We start from the raw sequence: 18,730 nt of genomic DNA on the forward strand, positions 1-18,730 counted from the left end.
TAATTTTTTAAAAAAAAAAAACTCTCTCTCCTCTTCTTCTCTCCCTCACGCCGAGTCTCTCTCTTCCCTCTGGAACAACTAAGAACACTCATCAAACCTCATGGATCGAACCTCGAGTCACCACCATCGTACTCCTCTCATCCCCACGAGTCCATCCGTACGAGTCGATTAAAAAATGACCGAGTTTTGAGCTTCCAACTCATAGCTCCGACTCAGGTGTAGGTTCTCCGGCGACCTTCCGTTCGAGTTGCAAGGTTTTGGAAGGTCTAGAAGCAACTACACAGCTCCTTGAGGTCCCTCGCCTAAGTCTGAAGTCAAGCCAACGTGTAAACGCACGACCTTGGGACATTTGAAATAGGGCCAAGATCTTTAAGGCATTTTCAGTCCATTTTCGTCCACTTTTTTACTTGTAAAAGGTACGATCTTGTTTTTCTCTTCCCAAGTTGCATTACCATATAAAGTATATCGAAAATGGTTAAGAAATGAGAAAGATATGAAGTTTTAAAGTTTTTACGAAAATTCGGCCAAAATTTTCCAGATTCCGACGAACCAGACGAATGCGATAGTGATTGGAAAGTTGGAGAAGATGGAGAATATTTCATTAAAGTTGATAGAATATTCTGACATCGTTACTGACTCTGTTAAGGTACCACCGTTAGACTTAACGAAATATTTTGTCAAATGTGACAGAATATTCCCCTGGGATCTGTTAGCACCTGCAGGCGCATGACCTGCACATGGTCGCACATGTGGCCGCGAGCTGGAGGTGTGTGAGGGCGCGTGCTGCTTTGTGCCAACGCATGGTCGACATGCATGGGTCCGTGACATCGCGTAGAATGTTTTCGTATATTTAAACCCTCCGTTTGAGTAAACTATGAAGGATTTTCCTAGCCTTTTCATGTACGTCCTAATTAATTAATTACTATAGTTGTTTCACATATAGGAGAGAATTATCCCGAGGAGGTACGAGGTCAAGCAAGGCTAGGAGGCTACGATCCGACTATGTATCAATGACTGGGTCTTTTCTTTTATATATAGTGTGTGTGTGTGTGTGTATATATATACATACATACATATATACATATATATATGTATATATGTATATACATATATATATGTATATATGTATGTATGTATATACATATATATATGTATATATGTATGTATGTATATATATATGTATATATGTATGTATGTATATACATATATATATGTATATATATACATATATATATACATACATACATATATACATATATATATGTATATACATACATACATATATACATATATATATGTATATACATATATACATATATATATGTATATATGTATGTATATATATATATATAATTGTTAGTTTCCATTTATACATTTCTTAAAGAGTTTTCTATAGTACACCTAGATTAGGATAACGTATATATAAAATTACCAAATTGACGGAATTCATGCAACAATACTACGTCCTACGGGATGCACATGTATGCATATTAGTATGGATGCTTTAATAGTAATTACGATCGTGAATAGCATTTCATTGACTAAGGTTATTGAATTATCGATTTACCATTGTATGATGTTATTTGTGTTATCTGCTTATCGTTTGTTGCACCGATATTAGTACTCGCCCTGGCCAAGGCCAGTCTTTCAAGTGTATGTGCATATCGCACCATACACTCACTTTGGATCCATTGTAGGTACCAGACCTATCCTAGATTGCTATAGGTAATTAGGATTTTTATGTGCTGCGCATAGCGCCAGTCTTCACGTGATTGTAGTACTATAACGTATATCATTGTTACACCTAGTCCTGTTCATATCAGAATATCTCTGCATGAACTCGTGTGTGAGCATGTGTCGATGAGCACTCGATATGATATTATGTCCTATTGAATTCTTGAGATATTGCAGGCTACAGTAAGTATTTTCTTACTATACGTAGTATGTATATTTTGGAAACTATACTTGTTTTACAGCAAGGGGTTACTATGTTTTCGAAAAGGTTTTTACAAAACTTTATTTTTAGGCCCACTCACCCTTGTTTTTCACCTATCCAGGTTTTAGTAGCTGAGCTTTCGTATCGACGAGGATTCTTGGCAAATCTTGGTATAGGTGGTTACCTTTGATGGTACAATTCTCATCTTACTTTACTGTACTTTACTTATGCTCTGACATCATGTGTGAAATGGGTTCATTCCCGCTCACAAATGCACTCTTATATTTAGGCACTTTTAGGTTTAAATTTATTCACATTTTCCATTTCACTACACTTTATGGCTTCGTCACCCTTCTGGTGTCGGCTAGCACAGCTCGATTCGAAGTCCAGGTGGACATTCTGGGTAGGGGTTGATCGGATCATATTTATATATATTTTTACTTCGAATTCACTCGTCTTTTCTTAGTTAGTTCCTTATATTTTTGAGCTATTTACGTTATTTTTGTGTTTATAAGATTTGATATGTTTTGTAGAAAGAAAGAAGAAAAGAAATGAAAAAAAAAATAAAGAAGGATAATGAGGGGGGATCCAAGAGAGACAGGTGGGCTGTCTGTGACGAAAAAGAAATAGCTGCGTGGGCAGCTGTGTGATGACAGTCAAAAGCTAGGGTGAAAGCTGCTTTGCAGCTGGTCAAAGGGAATAAAAATAAGCTGGAAAAGTGGAGGGCAACCTGGCTGCCAAAGTGAAAGACATGCGCATAATAAAAGAAGGAAAGCACGGCAATGACAGCACGAAATGGAAAAGAAGAAATATATGAAGAAGAAGTGGGAGACAAGGGGATGATGGAGGAATAAAGAAACAGAAAGCACTGCATAGTGGGGTTGGCAGCGGGAGAATAGAAGGAGGAGAGAGGACAGGACGCAGAGGGGGGAGCTGCCTTTGGGCAGCTCGCGGGGAGCGTGAGAACAGGGAGAGAACCGAGAGCTTGAGGAGAGAGCTGCCTTGCGGCAGCAGAAAACTAGAGCAGAGAGCTGCCCCGTGGCAGCTGTAGAAAAAACAGCGCGGAGAGAGAGGGACGGAAAGAAGCAGCCAAGCTGCCTTTGGCAGCTCAGAAGAAAATATAATAGACTGACGGGGAGAGCAGCACAGATAGGAGAGAGTCCAGGGAATTGTCAGCGTGAGGATTGTGGAGGGGGGGAGATCGCTGCCCTTTGGCAGCGAGGTCAGAGGAGAGAAGTGGGGGAAACGAAATAAGCTGCCTTTGGCAGCAGATAGACGGTGAGACAGAAATAACGGGGGGGAATTGGTGGAAGGCAGAGAGCTGCCTTTGGCAGCGTGTCAGTAAGAGGGAAAGCTGCCTTTGAGCAGCGTGAAAGAGGACTGACAGGGTGAGAATCCAGGGGGGAGCAAGTCAGGGGCTTGCGGAGTGTGAAAAGAGAAGGCAACCTTGCTGCCAGAAAGAAAAAAAGGAAATAAAAAAATAGAAGAGAGAGGAGAGACAGCGTGAGGGATGGTGAGGATAGACGCAGGTCAGAGGGGATCAGAAAGGGAAGTCAGACAGACAGAAGCAGCAAGCACTCTCTTCTCTTTCGGTTTAATCTTTCCAAACTTCTATTTTATTTCTGTTTTTAATAATGTGTAAATAAACTTATTTTGGCTAGAGGTTAATTCAAAACCATGAATATATTTGTAATATGAATTGATTACCTTCAGTTGTGATTTCTGAGTTGTGATTTGATTTGCTTAACTGCTTGATTTATAACTTATTTTTGTATGTCGATTAAGGATGCATACTTAATTTACATGCATGAATTTGATGCTAGAATATAAGTGAATTTCACCTAATCGTTATGAACTTATATTCACAAGTAGTGAAGGTTGCTAGTCACAATCACGTTAAGTAAATTCTTGGCATAAGTTTCATGCAAATCATAGTAACGAGTGCCTCGTCAATGCTTATGTTTTTCATAGAACTTAATGATTCTTGCTTGTATCTCTATTATGCAATTCATGTAGGGAACTTGTAGGGAATGTTTTGGGTTGTCGTATGCAATCATCCAACCCAATAACTTGTGGAAAAACTGAGGGTTAATTAGTGCAATTCACGGTTAATTTGGGACGTTGAGATTTACAATTTATTGAAAGAACAACTGAAAATCATTTTGTATGCAAGTATAACATGTGTGGAGAAGAACCCTCTAGCTAGTCCGTCATTTATCATTTCATCTTAATTTCATGTTTTTGTAAATTCTGTAATTTATTTAAGTTTAATTTACTTCTTGTTAAAACCAAACACCCATCCATTATTAAATTATATTATTTAGTTAGTTTTCATTATTGTTAGTCTTTTAATTAAATTTCCGTCCATTTCAGTTCTTAGTGTTTAATTAGATCATTTTCATTATTTTGAGTCATCCTAAGTGTGTTTCGAGTTATTAGAGTTTTTAGCCTAGTTTTGTATCCTTGAGTCTTGTTTAATATTTTTAAATTAATTTAGAATAGATTAGCAATCCCTCCTAATCTCCGGCCTAGAACGATACCCTACTTACATCTATACTACAATTGTCAAAAAGAGGGTTTAATTTGTGTGTCAAGTAATTCTCACATCAGGGGTGTGTCAGTTTGATATCAGAGCATAAGTTTGGGCAGTATTATGTTCATCACATGCGTGATGTAAACATTCTTGATTCTTGAGCCTAATTTTCGAATCTTGCCACCTAGTCGAGCATGAAAAATGTGTTAAGTTTTTCTAAGTTTTGAATGACTTAGACAACTTATCGACATTCTAGAACATCATTTTGGCGGACGTCTTTAGACATTAAATGAAGAAATCGCATGCCAAGGAAAATCCCGATTTGGTATGAGTTGAAGGTCCCGAAGTAGGGCTAATGTATCGATAGTTTTGTATCACCAAAGACTTACCACTCAATCCCATCATTATTCTCACACCATAATTACCAACCCTTTTGAGATAGGAAACCATAAATAGTTTTGATTCCTTGGTAGTACCCACTAGAATACCACCTACTAGAATTCCTACGAAGTTTTACTTTTGTCAAAATTATAAATAAATAAAATAAAATAAAATAAAATAAAAAATAATTTGAGTGGCAATGTGGTGCTATAGTGGTAACACTCAGTGGAAGAACATCTGGGGGACAATCACTTTTGGTACCCGATAGCACTACTCTTCTCAAACACACTAGTTATCATTCTGGATCTTCAAGAGGAAGATCAATTTCCATTTAAGTCCATTCTAAGGTAAGTTATTAGCAAATTCCTTTTTCCAACCTTTGGCCGTTCCAATCAACACTATTCCCAGATTTCCTTTCGATGTTGTACTCGTCATTTCAATGAGTGTAGGCATGGGAATACGAGTTATTATACCTATAGTTAGTAGAAATCCCTGTGTAGGAAGTGTTTTCCCTACAACCAACGGAACCACCTCACAGGACCAGTATCTTACCAGTCATCTGAAACTATCCACCTGAGCGAGCTTTAATTTGTAATCAGTCTATTGTGGCACTACTAATTGACGATATTGTCCGATATCCAAGAACTGTCAACCAGTATTCAGGCGGTATGATTTTTGATACCGGACACATGCTAGTATTTGGGAGTGATACCTTTGTGCCAGAACACCAGTTCACAATTTCAGGGTAATGAACAATATCAAGTTATCATATATGCATTCATTAGCGGTGCGGATGATAGATTGATTAACAATGACTATCTAAGCTGAAGAAATTAAATCGTGGAAACTTAGGAGCAATTTTTGTGTTAGGACAGTAAACTCATAGTTGTTTTTGCCTTATCACCTATCTAGGTAAACAAAACCTCTTCGAGTAGGCATCTTTTTTATCACTTCCACAAGTAGATAGTAGAATCAAAGTACGATTTAATTTCTCACTGTTAGGGTGAATTAGGTATTGAGAAAACTGTGAAGACCTTTTAGTTCGTGTCGTAGAGTTGGGAAGTAGTATGGTACGTTTTGAGGACATATTTCCAGGCGTTATACTCCAAAATTTTACTAGAGTTATCACCAAATTGTGAAGTAAGATACATTATTGACCTATTTTCTAATACAACACCTATTCTCCTTGCATCTTATCGAACGACTCATATAGCTTTGAGAAAACTTAGTTAAAAAAGCTTATTGATTAGGAATTATCCAACCCAACACTTCGCCTTAAGGAACCTCAAACCTAACCGCGAAGGCAAAATACCGAACTTTAGGTTTGTACCTAGACTTGAACGAGTGATGATTAAAACCGTTAACCCCTACTTCAAGTTGATGGTCAATCCGACCAACTTTTGGAACTCAAGTTTTCTTCTGTGGCTTGTCGAATTTGTAGTGGTCTTACCGATGACTTTCTCACCTTCCATAGCAACTAGAGCGAATTTTCTAAACACCGACAGTCAGCTTTATACCAAATTCCCCAAATATTACCTTAGTTTAGATTGGTACTTTTCTTAGGAGACATGATCTCAGCAGATGACATTCTTGTCAATTTCCAAAAAGGTTTTAAATGTAGAAAATTTCATATTCCATAAATCGTTGTGAAATATGCGATATCCTTGGCCTTGTTGATGTTATCAGTAGTTTGTTAGTGACTTTTCAGTGGTGGCGTTTTTCCTTTCATGTTGGCCAAGGAAAAATCAGTTTAGTTGAGATGTGGAATATGGTTAAAGTTGTAACAACTGAAGTGTTGTCTATTTTGTACCCTTGTTCATACATTTCGATGACATCGATGATTTCGGAAATCCAAGATAACGTTTCCTCTGGATGTTTTAGATGTGTGGGGGCAGGATGACGGGATATCACTTTTGTTCCCCAATGTTTGGAATCGTTCGAAATGAACCATCTTATTCATGACCTAGAGTCAACAGTTATCATCTTCATTTGAAAACCGGATGACACTTCTCTGTGGAGAAACGTGTCCAAAATCTTCACCAATCTCACAAACTATAAATTAGGATAACATATATATATATATATATATATATATATATATAATTTCCATATAGACGAAATTCATGCAACTATACTACGTCCTACGGGATGCACAGGTATGCGTATTAGTATGGATGCTTTAATAGTAATTACGATCATGAATAGCATTTCATTGACTAGGGTTATTGAATTATCGTATTATCAATTTACCATTGCATGATAATATTTGTGTTATCTGCTCATCGTTTACTGCACAGGTGTTAGTACTCGCACATACACATTGCACCTTACACTCACTTTGGATCCATTGTAGGTGTCAGTCTTGTCCTAGATTGCTATAGGCAATTAGGAATCATATGTGCTACGCATATCGCCAGTCTTCACGTGATTGTAGTACTAGAGCGTATATCATTGTTACACCTAGTCCTGTTCATGTCAAAATATCTCTGCATGAACTCGTGTGTCAGCATGTGTCGATGAACACTCGATATGATATGTTTGCTTATGCGAGATTATGTGATTACGGACGTCATGCGCTTATTTACGAAATATTGTACCGTTTTGAATTCTTGAGATATTGCAGGCTACAGTAAGTATTTTCTTACTATACGTAGTATGCATATTTTGGAAACTATACTTATTTTACAGCGAGGGGTTACTATGTTTTCGAAAAGGTTTTTACAAAACTTTATTTTTAGGCCCACTCACCCTTGTTTTTTCACCCCTCCAGGTTTTAGTAGCTGAGCTTTCGTATCGATGAGGATTCTTGGCAAATCTTGGTATAGGTGGTTACCTTCGATGGTATAATTCTTATCCTACTTTACTGTACTTTACTTATGCTTTGACATCACGTGTGAAATGGGTTCATTCCCGCTCACACGCGTACTCTTATATTTAGGCACTTTTAGGTTTAAATTTATTCATAATTTCCACTTCACTACACTTTATGGCTTCGTCACCCTCCTGGTGTCAGCCAGCACAGCTCAATTCGAAGTCCAGGTAGACATTCCGGGTCGAGGTGTGTCAGGGCGCCAAAAATGGGGCACAAGAATTTATTTAATTTTTTTTTAAGACTTTGCTTGACCAATCTTTCATTGCGCAAAACTGTATCCTTTGTCACACAAAGTGATACAATTTTTAAAACCAAAGTAACTCCTCCACAATTTTCTCAATGTATCTATCTAGTTCTCTTACATGTCCTCTTTCTCCCTCTCCCCAAATCTGACCCCCTCTCTCACACTCAATCTCTCATCTCTCTCTCTCTCTCTGTATCTCTCACTCTCACTCTCTCACATTCTCTCCTCTCTCCCTATCTCACACTCACTCTCAATCTTGCCAAAAGGCATTTTCTCTCTAAATTTTAATTATTTTTCATTAATATGAGTTTTTGGAGTTCATTTTGGGTTTGGGTGGGGTTTGGGGTTAGGTATAGGGTGAGGGGTGGAGTTTGGGGTATGCCAATTATAGGGGAGATTATGCCCATTTTTTGGTATTATTTTATGTTTTTTTTTTTTTTGGTTATTTGACCATGTTTGTTTTTTCTTTTTTTAGGGAATCGTTGGGACTTTGACGGTGAAAGTTGAGGAGTTGAGGATTACGACGTTATCAGACCATATCCCCCACCACCACCACCACAATAGACTTGTATTAGGATTTTATTATTGTAATTTGTTAATTTATATGTACAATTTTAATAAAATGTATATTATGGATAATTTGATCACTATTTTTCATATGCAATTTTATTTTGAATATGTCAATTTAAATTAAAGTAATTAAAAAAATAAAGCCATATAATTAAATTAAATTCAAAAAATGTAAAAATTCAAAAAATCTTGCGCTACCAAATATTTTGTTGTCATAGCCCGTCCCACATAATTAATTTTTCGATAATGTGAAATGACGGTTTTATCTTTGGACGGGGAAATTGCCGTGTACATGTATGACATATTGAGACTTAAAGATTATTTTGTGGTTTTGGATGGGTGACCCACGTGGATCACACACACACACACACAAACCTCATTCTCTTTCTTCCTCCCCGTACACTTTCTCTCTCGGTTTCACTCTCTCTCTCCCTTTTATTCATACCGACAAGCTTCAACATCACCCCAAACTTCACAGATCGAAGGTTTTGGGTGCACCATTGTGTTCCTCGTGGTGCTACGAGTTCATTGGTACCCATTTTAGGTACGAATCCCTTCGAAATCTGAAGAACCCGTAACCCAATTTCATGCACTATTCATATGGACGTAAAACCTTGCATTTTAGGGAATTCTAAGCTTATAATAAGCTTAATGAGGTCCTCACGAGTCTCGGGGTAGCTCATTTGAGGAATTTGGACATCGGGATCACGAGAAACATCGAGTTGCAATTTTGGTCGGAATTTCGAAGCTTCCCCGACGTGATTTTGTGAGATTTGAAGCTTCAAATAGGTATAACGCCATTCTTCTCACTCTAAGCTTTTATTTGGTTCAAATTTCATGAAAATTGGTTGAGAAACGAGTGAGAATAGTGAGTTTTATTTTACCCAGTTTTTCGACGACTGGCAACTTGCCGGGGCCGAAGACGGAATATTCCGTCAGTTTGGACGGAATATTCTCACGATGTCAGTTAGATTAGACGGAATCTATTAGGTTTAACGGAATATTCCCTAACGGTGGTTAGGGAATTTGTCAGGTTTGGACGGCGCGTGGCGGCGCGTGGGAGGTCCAAAAATATTTCTAAAAATATGGGGATGTTCCTGAGGTTGTGTAGATCACTGTGGTATATTCATATACCTATTTTGAGCAATGTATGAGAAGTTATTAGCTAGTTTTGTATATGTGCTTAAAAATAACGTTTTTATAGTTAATTCGCATATAGGTGAGACTTATCCCGAGGACGAGTGTATCCACGGGTGACTCGGGGGCTACGACCCTTCGACTTATCAGTGAGTGGGCTTTTGTTTTCAGTATATATTTATATACTTGATTTATTTCCCAGAAATGTGTTTTAAATGAAAGTATGCTTTGTAATAATATGCCAAATGCCTTTATATTCTGAATATGCATTTCATGGTTGCATATATATATAATTGTGGTGCTGTGGAGGCTCAGGTAAGTGCAGGTAAGTTATGATTGGTTTAGGTGAACTACGAACGAGTTGATCCTTATTTAGGGTACGTAGGCAGTCTAACGAGAGGTTAGATGCAGCCATTCAATAAATGAAATGAACATGTTGATTGTCTATATGAGATATGATTGAGAAGCGGTGAGCTCATAAACCTGTACCTCGGGTGATTGCGATTTAGCCAAAGAGAGTTGGCACAGGCCTATATATTATGTCACCTCCTGCACCATATGCTCACATTGGATCCAATTTAGATGCTCAGTCTTGTCGTACAGACCACTATAAGTGGTTCCGACTCGTAGGTGACTAACGACTTATCGCACAGCTAGCATGAGGGCGTAGCATTGAGCATAACTATAGTACACCCAACCTTGTCGTACAAACCCTTTTTAGTGGTTCCAACTTATGTGCAGTATATTGTCGTATAGGTCATAGTAGTGACTCCTGCTAGATTGAGTTTGAGCTATGAATTCAGCCGTACAGACTACCACAGGGGTTCCGGCTAACATATCACATTTCTATGAAATTATTCTTACCTGAATTATTTACTCTATTATATCTTGGCATGGCATATATACATATGAATATGATTATGTGAAGCATGAACTGAATTGATATGATTTCAGATATATATGTATATGTTTACATCTTAATTCTGGGAAAAGTATACATGTTTTACAACGAGGGGTTAGATATGTTGATTAGTGAAATGTTTTTGTAAAACATTTGTTTTTGCCCACTCACATTTTCTGTTTTGCGCCCCTCCTGGTTCTAAGTAAGTTGCAGTAGGTGGCTCGGGATCGTCGGCAATTCTGACCTATTTGAATAATAGTAGGACATTCCTGGTACTGTGTAACTAGTACTTGTCCTACTGGACTGCACCTAGACTTATTATGCTCTGATTAGGAGTGTTCACTGTTGTAACTAACTCCTATCACATTCGTTTAGTAGTGCACTCTAGTAATTTGGTTTTTAATTATTCGTATATTTGCTATCTTTATCGCTTCCGCACTGTGCATATGGCTACGTCACTCTCACGTGACCGCCAGCATGCCTTGACCTCGGTCAGGGTGTGTCAGCTTGGTATCAAAGCCTAGGTTTAGCAGTCCTGTATAACTCTTGAATGTTCTAATCCTTATGATGTCTTATGTCAGAACTATGCCGCCTCGTAGAGAGCCCCGTCAACCAGTTGAATCTAGTTTCCCTGATATTGCTCAATTAGGGGAAGCTATAGTTTCTGCCATTCAAATAACATTCCGTACTCCCCAGAGGACACCTTTTAAAACAGTTCATAATCTGAAGTTGACTCACTTCATGGGTAATGAAGGTCATGAGGGGGCAGAAAAACGGCTGAATCATGTGGAGAAGACCTTCCAGGTGATGCAGATTCAGGGGAATCTTCCTCCTGATAGGTGGGTCGAGATGACTACCTGGTTTTTAGGAGAACAGCCTGCATCTTGGTGGAGACAGGAGTCTTACGAGATGACCCCATAGGAGATTGTGGACTGGGGAGTGTTTAACGAGCGATTTCGAAAAAGGTTTATTCCTCCTGCTTATATCGATCTTAAGAAACATGAGTTTACTCATCTGAGGCAAGGAAAGATGTCTGCTAATGAGTATTACAGGATGTTTACTGATATGTCGAGATATGATCCTGAGGTTGCTGCTAATCCGGTAGAGATGTTTCGCCGTTTCAGTTTGGGTACTAAAAAGAAATGGCGTTCCATAGTGACATCGACTCACTATGCCTCTTACCAAGTGTTCTATGAGATTCTACTGAGGATTGAGGCCTTAGAGAACATGCCTAGTGAATGTGAGGATGAGGAAGGAAAAAATGTGGGTCAGAGATGTGATGACAAAGGAAAAGGGCAAGCATTTCAGGGACCCCGCAAGACTTAGAACTTTAAGAGGAGTGGTGGCAGTTCCAGCTCTTCTAGTGGGGGATTTAGTACTAATATGCAGAGAATAGGTGGTAGACTCACTGGAGGTCCGAGGTTCCAGAGACAGAGAGATTTTGGTGGTTCAGGTGGATTCGGTGCTCATTTATGCCGTAAGTGTAATAATCGGCATTTTGTGGAGTGTATGAGAGGCAGTAATGGATGTTTTACTTGTGGACAGATGGGTCATAGGGCTGCTCAATGCCCTCAGAGTCAGCAGAGACCCCAACAACCTTTCTTTCCACCAACTGCATCTACCAGTACTCTTCAGGACCTGGCGGTTATACTCAAATTGGACGAGAAGGTGCCTACCATTACCAGGGCGACGCCGCTCCCTACACCTCAGGACAACAGCAGCAGTATTCTCAATATCCTCAGTATCAGAGTGGGTACCTTCGGTACCAGGGAGGATCTATGTCTTATCAGCCACATTCAGCCGGTGGATCTCAGTGGTACCAAGGGGGACAGCCCCAGCAGGGAGAGATTGCTGCTAATAGTGCAGGATCTTCGAGGCAGTCGGGTCAGCAGAGACAGGGACGTGGTGTTCATGCCAACAGAGGTCGCGGTGGACGACAGCAGAACCAAGCACGTATCCACAACATGTCACTGCAAGATGCCCAGACTAATCCATATTTAATCATGTGTACGTCAAATATTCTTGGTCATTTTGCTAAAGTGTTGATTGATTGTGGTGCTACGCATTCTGTTATTTCTCATTCATTTGCTCAAGTGACACAACCTCATCCTACACCTCTAGGATATAATTTAGAATTTTCTATGCCTAGAGGGGATAGCTGAGGGTATATCCAGGATGTCCAGTGATAGTAGAGGGTATTATTATGCTGTCTAATCTTATGCCGTTGGATATTATGGATTTTTATGTGATTTTGGGCACTGATTGGTTGCATTATAATTGTGCCAAGATAGATTGTTATGGGAAGACAGTCACATTTCATTGTCCTGGATTACCTGAAGTTACATTTGTAGGAGAGCCTAGTGGGGTAAGGCATGGTATTATTTCAGCCATGAAAGCAAAGAGATTGTTGACGAAAGGTTGTCAAGGATATTTGGCTCATGTAGTGTTGAATGATGATGCTCCTACTAGTGTGGAGGATGTTCGTGTGGTCAGATATTTTTCGAATGTATTCCTTGAGGATTTGCCTGGATTACCGCCAGATAGAGAGATGAAGTTTATTATTGATCTGCCTCCAGGTATGAATCCTATATCCTTGACTCCTTACAGAATGGCTCCTGCTGAATTAAGAAAATTGAAAGTGCAGTTGCAAGAGTTAGTGGACAAAGGTTTTATTCAGCCAAGTACTTCACCTTGGGGAGCTCCAGTCTTATTTGTGAAGAAGAAAGATGGAACTTTGAGGTTGTGCATTGATTACAGGCAATTGAATCGGGTAACCATTAAAAACCGTTATCCATTGCCTCGTATAGATGATTTATTTGATCAACTCAGAGGTGCCTGTGTATTCTCTAAGATTGACTTGAGGTTGGGACATTATCAGTCGAAGATTAAAAATGAAGATGTCCCTAAAACCGCATTCAGGACTTGATATGGTCATTACGAGTTTCTTGTGATGCCATTCGGGTTAATTAATGCACCAGCAGCTTTTATGGATTTGATGAATCGAGTATTCCAGCCATATTTGGACAGGTTTGTTATTGTCTTCATTAACGATATTCTGGTATACTCTAAGTCTAAGGTTGAGCATGCTAGACATTTGAAGTTGGTGTTGAGCAGTTTGAGAGAACACCAACTATATGCTAAGTGTAAGATTTTCACAGATCATAAGAGTCTCCAGTATTTGTTTACTCAGAAAGATCTTAATCTTCGTCAGAGGAGGTGGATTGAGTTACTTAGTGACTATGATTGCACGATTGAGTATCATCATGGTCGTGCAAATGCAGTGGCGGATGCACTTAGTAGGAAGACTCCAGCCAGACTTAATGCCATTTATGATTGTCATATTCCTCTTCTAGCAGATTTGAGGTCCACTGGAGTGGAGCTAGGAGGGGAAGATCGAGGAGAAGCCTTGCTTGCTAATTTCCAGGTTAGGCCAGTTCTAATTGAACGTGTGCTTGAGACTTAGATGATTAATGAGGAGACCCAAGAAATCATTCAAGCAAGGAATCAAGGCAAAAAGATTTTGAGATTCGAGAAACTGATGGTATGCTTATGCAAAAAAGCAGGATGTATGTGTCGAATAATGCAGAATTAAAGAAAGAAATTTTAGATGAAGCACATATTTCGGCATATGCGATGCATCCAGGAGGTACTAAGATGTATCATACCATTAGACCATTTTATTATTGGCCAAGTATGAAAAGAGAAATTGCCGAATATGTGAGTAGGTGTGCCATTTGCCAACAGGTTAAAGCTGAAAGAAAGAAGCCGTTTGGATTGATGCAACCACTTCCCGTTCCACAGTGGAAATGGGAAAATATTACTATGGATTTTATGTACAAGCTTCCTCACACTCAGAATGGTTATGACGGCATTTAGGTGGTAGTTGATCGGCTTACGAAGTCAGCGCATTTTATTCCAGTAAGGGAGAAGTATTCGTTAAGCCGATTAGCTAAGTTATTTATATCGCAGATTGTGAAGTACCATGGTGTGCCAGTTAATATTATCTCGGATCGGGATCTCAGATTTACTTCCAAGTTCTGGATAGCATTCCAGGAAGCTCTTGGTACGAGATTGCTTTATAGTACGGCATACCATCCTCAGACAGATGGACAATCTGAGAGGACCATTCAAACATTAGAGGATATGTTGAGATATTCAGTGCTGCAGTTTGGAGATAGTTGGCATGATTGTTTGGATATGATGGAGTTCGCCAACAACAGTTATCATTCGAGCATTGGTATGGCACCATTTGAGGCACTTTATGGGAAATCTTGTTATACGCCTATATGTTGGTAAGAGGTTGGCGAAAGAGTTTTAGTGGGCCCTGAGATTGTGGATGTGACTACTTAAAATGTTCAGGTAATTAAGTCTAACCTGAAGGCGGCCTAAGATCGATAAAAGAGCTTAGCTGACAAACATGCCACTGATTGGAAGTATAATGTAGGTGATTGGGTATTTCTGAAGCTATCACCTTGGAAAGGTGTTGTACAATTTGGAAAGAAAGGAAAGTTGAGTCCTAGGTACATTGGACCATATATGTTCACTGAGCGAGTCGGTGAGGTTGCTTACAGGCTTGAGTTACCTCCAGAGTTATCCAAGGTACACGATGTGTTTCATGTTTCGATGCTTCAACATTATGTTTCAGACCCTTCACATGTGATTCCTCCTCAACTTTTGGAAATCAATTCGGACTTGACTTATGATGAGGAACCAGTGACTCTGTTGGATTGGTAAAAGTGTTATGGAGAAATCATTCAATGGAAGAAGCTACTTGGGAGACAGAGGATCAGATGAGAGAGATGTATCCACGATTTTTTTATGATTATTAGTGGATGTATTTGTTATGTATAATTTCGAGGACGAAATTTTATAAGTTGGGGAGATTGTCACAGCCATCCCAAATAATTAATTTTTCGATAATGTGAAATGACGGTTTTATCTTTATACGGGGAAATTGTAGTGTGTGAGTATGACATATTGAGACTTAAAGATTATTTTGTGGTTTTGGATGGGTGACCCACGTGGATCATACACACACACACAAACCTCATTCTCTTTCTTCCTCCCCGTACACTCTCTCTCCTTGCTATTTGTACGGACAAGCTTCAAGATCACCCCAAACTTCACACATCGAAGGTTTTGGGTGCACCATTGTGTTCCTCGTGGTGCTACGAGTTCATTGGTACCCATTTTAGGTAAGAATCCCTTCGAAATCTCAAGAACCCGTAACCCAATTTTCATGCACAATATGTGGACATAAAACCTTGCATTTCAAGGAATTCCAAGCTTATAGGAAGCTTAATGAGGTCCTCACGAGTCTCGGGGTAGCTCGTTCGAGGAATTTGGACGTCGGGATCACGAGAAACGTCGAGTTGCAGTTTTGATCGGAATTTCGAAGCTTCCCCGACGTGATTTCGTGAGATTTGAAGCTTCAAATAGGTATAACGCCATTCTTCTCACTCTAAGCTTTTTTTTGGTTCAAATTTCATGAAAAATGGTTAAGAAACGAGTGATAATAGTGAGTTTGAAATTTTACCCAGTTTTTCGGCGACCGGCGGCTCGCCGGGAACGAAGACGAAATATTCCGTCAGTTTGGACAGAATATTCTCACGTTGTCAGTTAGATTAGATGGAATTTGTTAGGTTTAATGGAATATTCCCTAACGGTGGTTAAGGAATTCGTCAGGTTAGGGCTAAATGTGGGGGCGCGTTTTGCCGTGGCCTTGCTAGGGTGTGGAAGGTCCAAAAATATTTCTAAAAGTATGGGGATGTTCCTGAGGTTATGTAGATCACTGTGGTATATTTATATACCTATCTTGAGCAATGTATGAGAAGTTATTAGCTAGTTTTGTATATGTGCTTAAAAATAACGTTTTTATAGTTAATTCGCATATAGGTGAGACTTATCCCGAGGACGAGCGTATCCAAGGGCGACTCGGGGGCTACAACCCTTTGACTTATCAGTAAGTGGGCTTTTGTTTTCAGTATATATTTATATACTTGATTTTTTTCCCAGAAATGTGTTTTAAATGAAAGTATGCTTTGTAATAATATGCCAAATGCCTTTATATTCTGAATATGCATTTCATGGTTGCATATATATATATAATTGTGGTGCTGTGGAGGCCCAGATTAGTGCAGGTAAGTTATGATTGGTTTAGGTGAACTACGAACGGCTTGATCCCTATTTAGGGTACGTAGGCAGTCTAACAAGAGGTTAGATGCAACCATTCAATAAATGAGATGAACATGTTGATTGTCTATATGAGATATGATTGAGAAGTGGTGAGCTCATAAACCTGCACCCCGACTGATTGCGATTTAGCCAGAGAGTTGGCACAAGCCTGTATATTATGTCACCTCCTGCACCATATGCTCACATTGGATCCAATTTAGGTTCTCAGTCTTGTCGTACAAACCACTATAAGTGGTTCCAACTCGTAGGTGACTAACGACTTATCGCACAGCTAGCATGAGGGCGTAGCATTGAGCATAACTATATTACACCCAACCTTGTCGTACAGACCCTTTTTAATGGTTCCGACTTATGTGCAGTATATTACCGTATAGGTCATAGTAGTGACTTGATAAGCTCATATTTATATATATTTTACATAAAATTAACTTGTCTTTTCTTAGTTAGTTCCTTATATTTTTGAGCTATTTACTATGTTTTGGTGTTTTGTGTGATTTATCAAGCAAAGAAAAGAAAAGTAGCACAAGTGAGTTATTAAGTAACAAATTCGTCAAAACTGCCTGTGCAGATTAGCTGACTTTGGAAGCATGTTACGAACAACTCAAAATGAATGAGAGAATGAGCCTTATATTCTTGGAAAGCTACGGATGTCTATTTTCTGGAGAAATTTATGGATTGTTAATATCATTTTTCTAGAAGAAGTTATGGGCATTGTAACACAAAAAGGTTCAGAAAAGGGCTAAGCAGATTTGGCTAATAAAGTGAGAAAGTATAGACACTTGTTTTGTGTTTTACTTTGTCATCAACACTCAGCAGCAAATGGGGTTATGATTGCACTCATTTGGCTTTGGAGCAAGTGGAAATGCACAGCTAGAAGATGAACAAGGCACATGGAAGAAACATGGACAGCACACACACAAAGAGAAAGGCATGGCATGGACAGTTTGACATGGGCAGAAAATGGGTGGATTGTTGGCTGAAATAATGAAGAATATGTGTGTGCAAATGCAAAGGAAAAACACACACACATGGGCAAAGGAAACACACACACATGGGCAGAAAATGGGTTGATTTGTGGCTGAAATGATGGAGGTCATGTGTGTGCAAATGTAAAGGGAAACATGGACATCCACCATTCCCCTTCCTAAGGATAATCTTGATCCATCAAAAGAGCTTCATTCACAAACACAATTTTCTTGTAGTGACCTCCATCCATTCATCTAGCCATACTACATCTCACCAATCCATACACTTTCATCTCTTAGCCATGCAAATCCATTCCATCCATTCATCTAGCCATACTACATCTCACCAATCCATACATTTTCATCTCTTAGCCGTGCAAATCCATTCCATCCATATATCCATACACATCCTAGACACTTGTGCTACAACAAGGTGGTGAAAACAAAGGTCCTTGACGTTTCAACCTTGGAACTTTGGAGCGGTTTAGGTGTACTTCGTTCTTGCTTTCAATGTCTACTTTGTTATTTTCTAATTTTGTTGCAATTATGAGTGGCTAAACCCTTATTTAGTTAGGGGGAAGTTTGAAGCCATGAACATGCTTGAGATTTGAATTGATTTCTTCCAATTGTGATTTGATAAGTTGTGATTGCAATTCAATTATCTATTTTATTCATAACTGATTCTTGTATGTTTTTATTAAGGATGCATACTTAGTTTTCATGCATGAATTAGATGCTAGAATATAAATGAGTTTCACCTAATCGTTACAAGTTTATATTCATGAGTAGTGAAGGTTGTTTATCACAATCGCGTTAATTGAATTCTTGGCAATTGTATCATGCATTCATAGTTATAATTACCTCGTCAACACTTATGATTTTCATTGAACGTAATGATCTCTGATTGTATCTCTATTATGCATTCATATAGGGGACTTTTAGAGAATGATTTGGGTTGTCGCATGCATTCATCCAATTCAATAAGTAAAGGAAAAT

The 18,730-nt window shown here is 38.9% G+C and overlaps 1 long non-coding RNA gene across 1 annotated transcript; it reads left to right on the forward strand.

Annotated features, from left to right (window-relative positions):
* The first annotated feature begins 15,735 nt into the window (after window positions 1-15,735).
* Window positions 15,736-17,889, forward strand: LOC139189114 (uncharacterized). Its single transcript, XR_011572644.1, has 3 exons — window positions 15,736-16,013; window positions 16,470-16,536; window positions 17,338-17,889. It is a non-coding gene; the product is annotated as an uncharacterized lncRNA (long non-coding RNA).
* The last annotated feature ends 841 nt before the right edge of the window (window positions 17,890-18,730 follow it).

The sequence above is a fragment of the Malus domestica genome, chromosome 11 (genome assembly GCF_042453785.1).
Source record: "Malus domestica chromosome 11, GDT2T_hap1".
In the NCBI taxonomy this organism is placed as follows: Eukaryota; Viridiplantae; Streptophyta; class Magnoliopsida; order Rosales; family Rosaceae; genus Malus; species Malus domestica.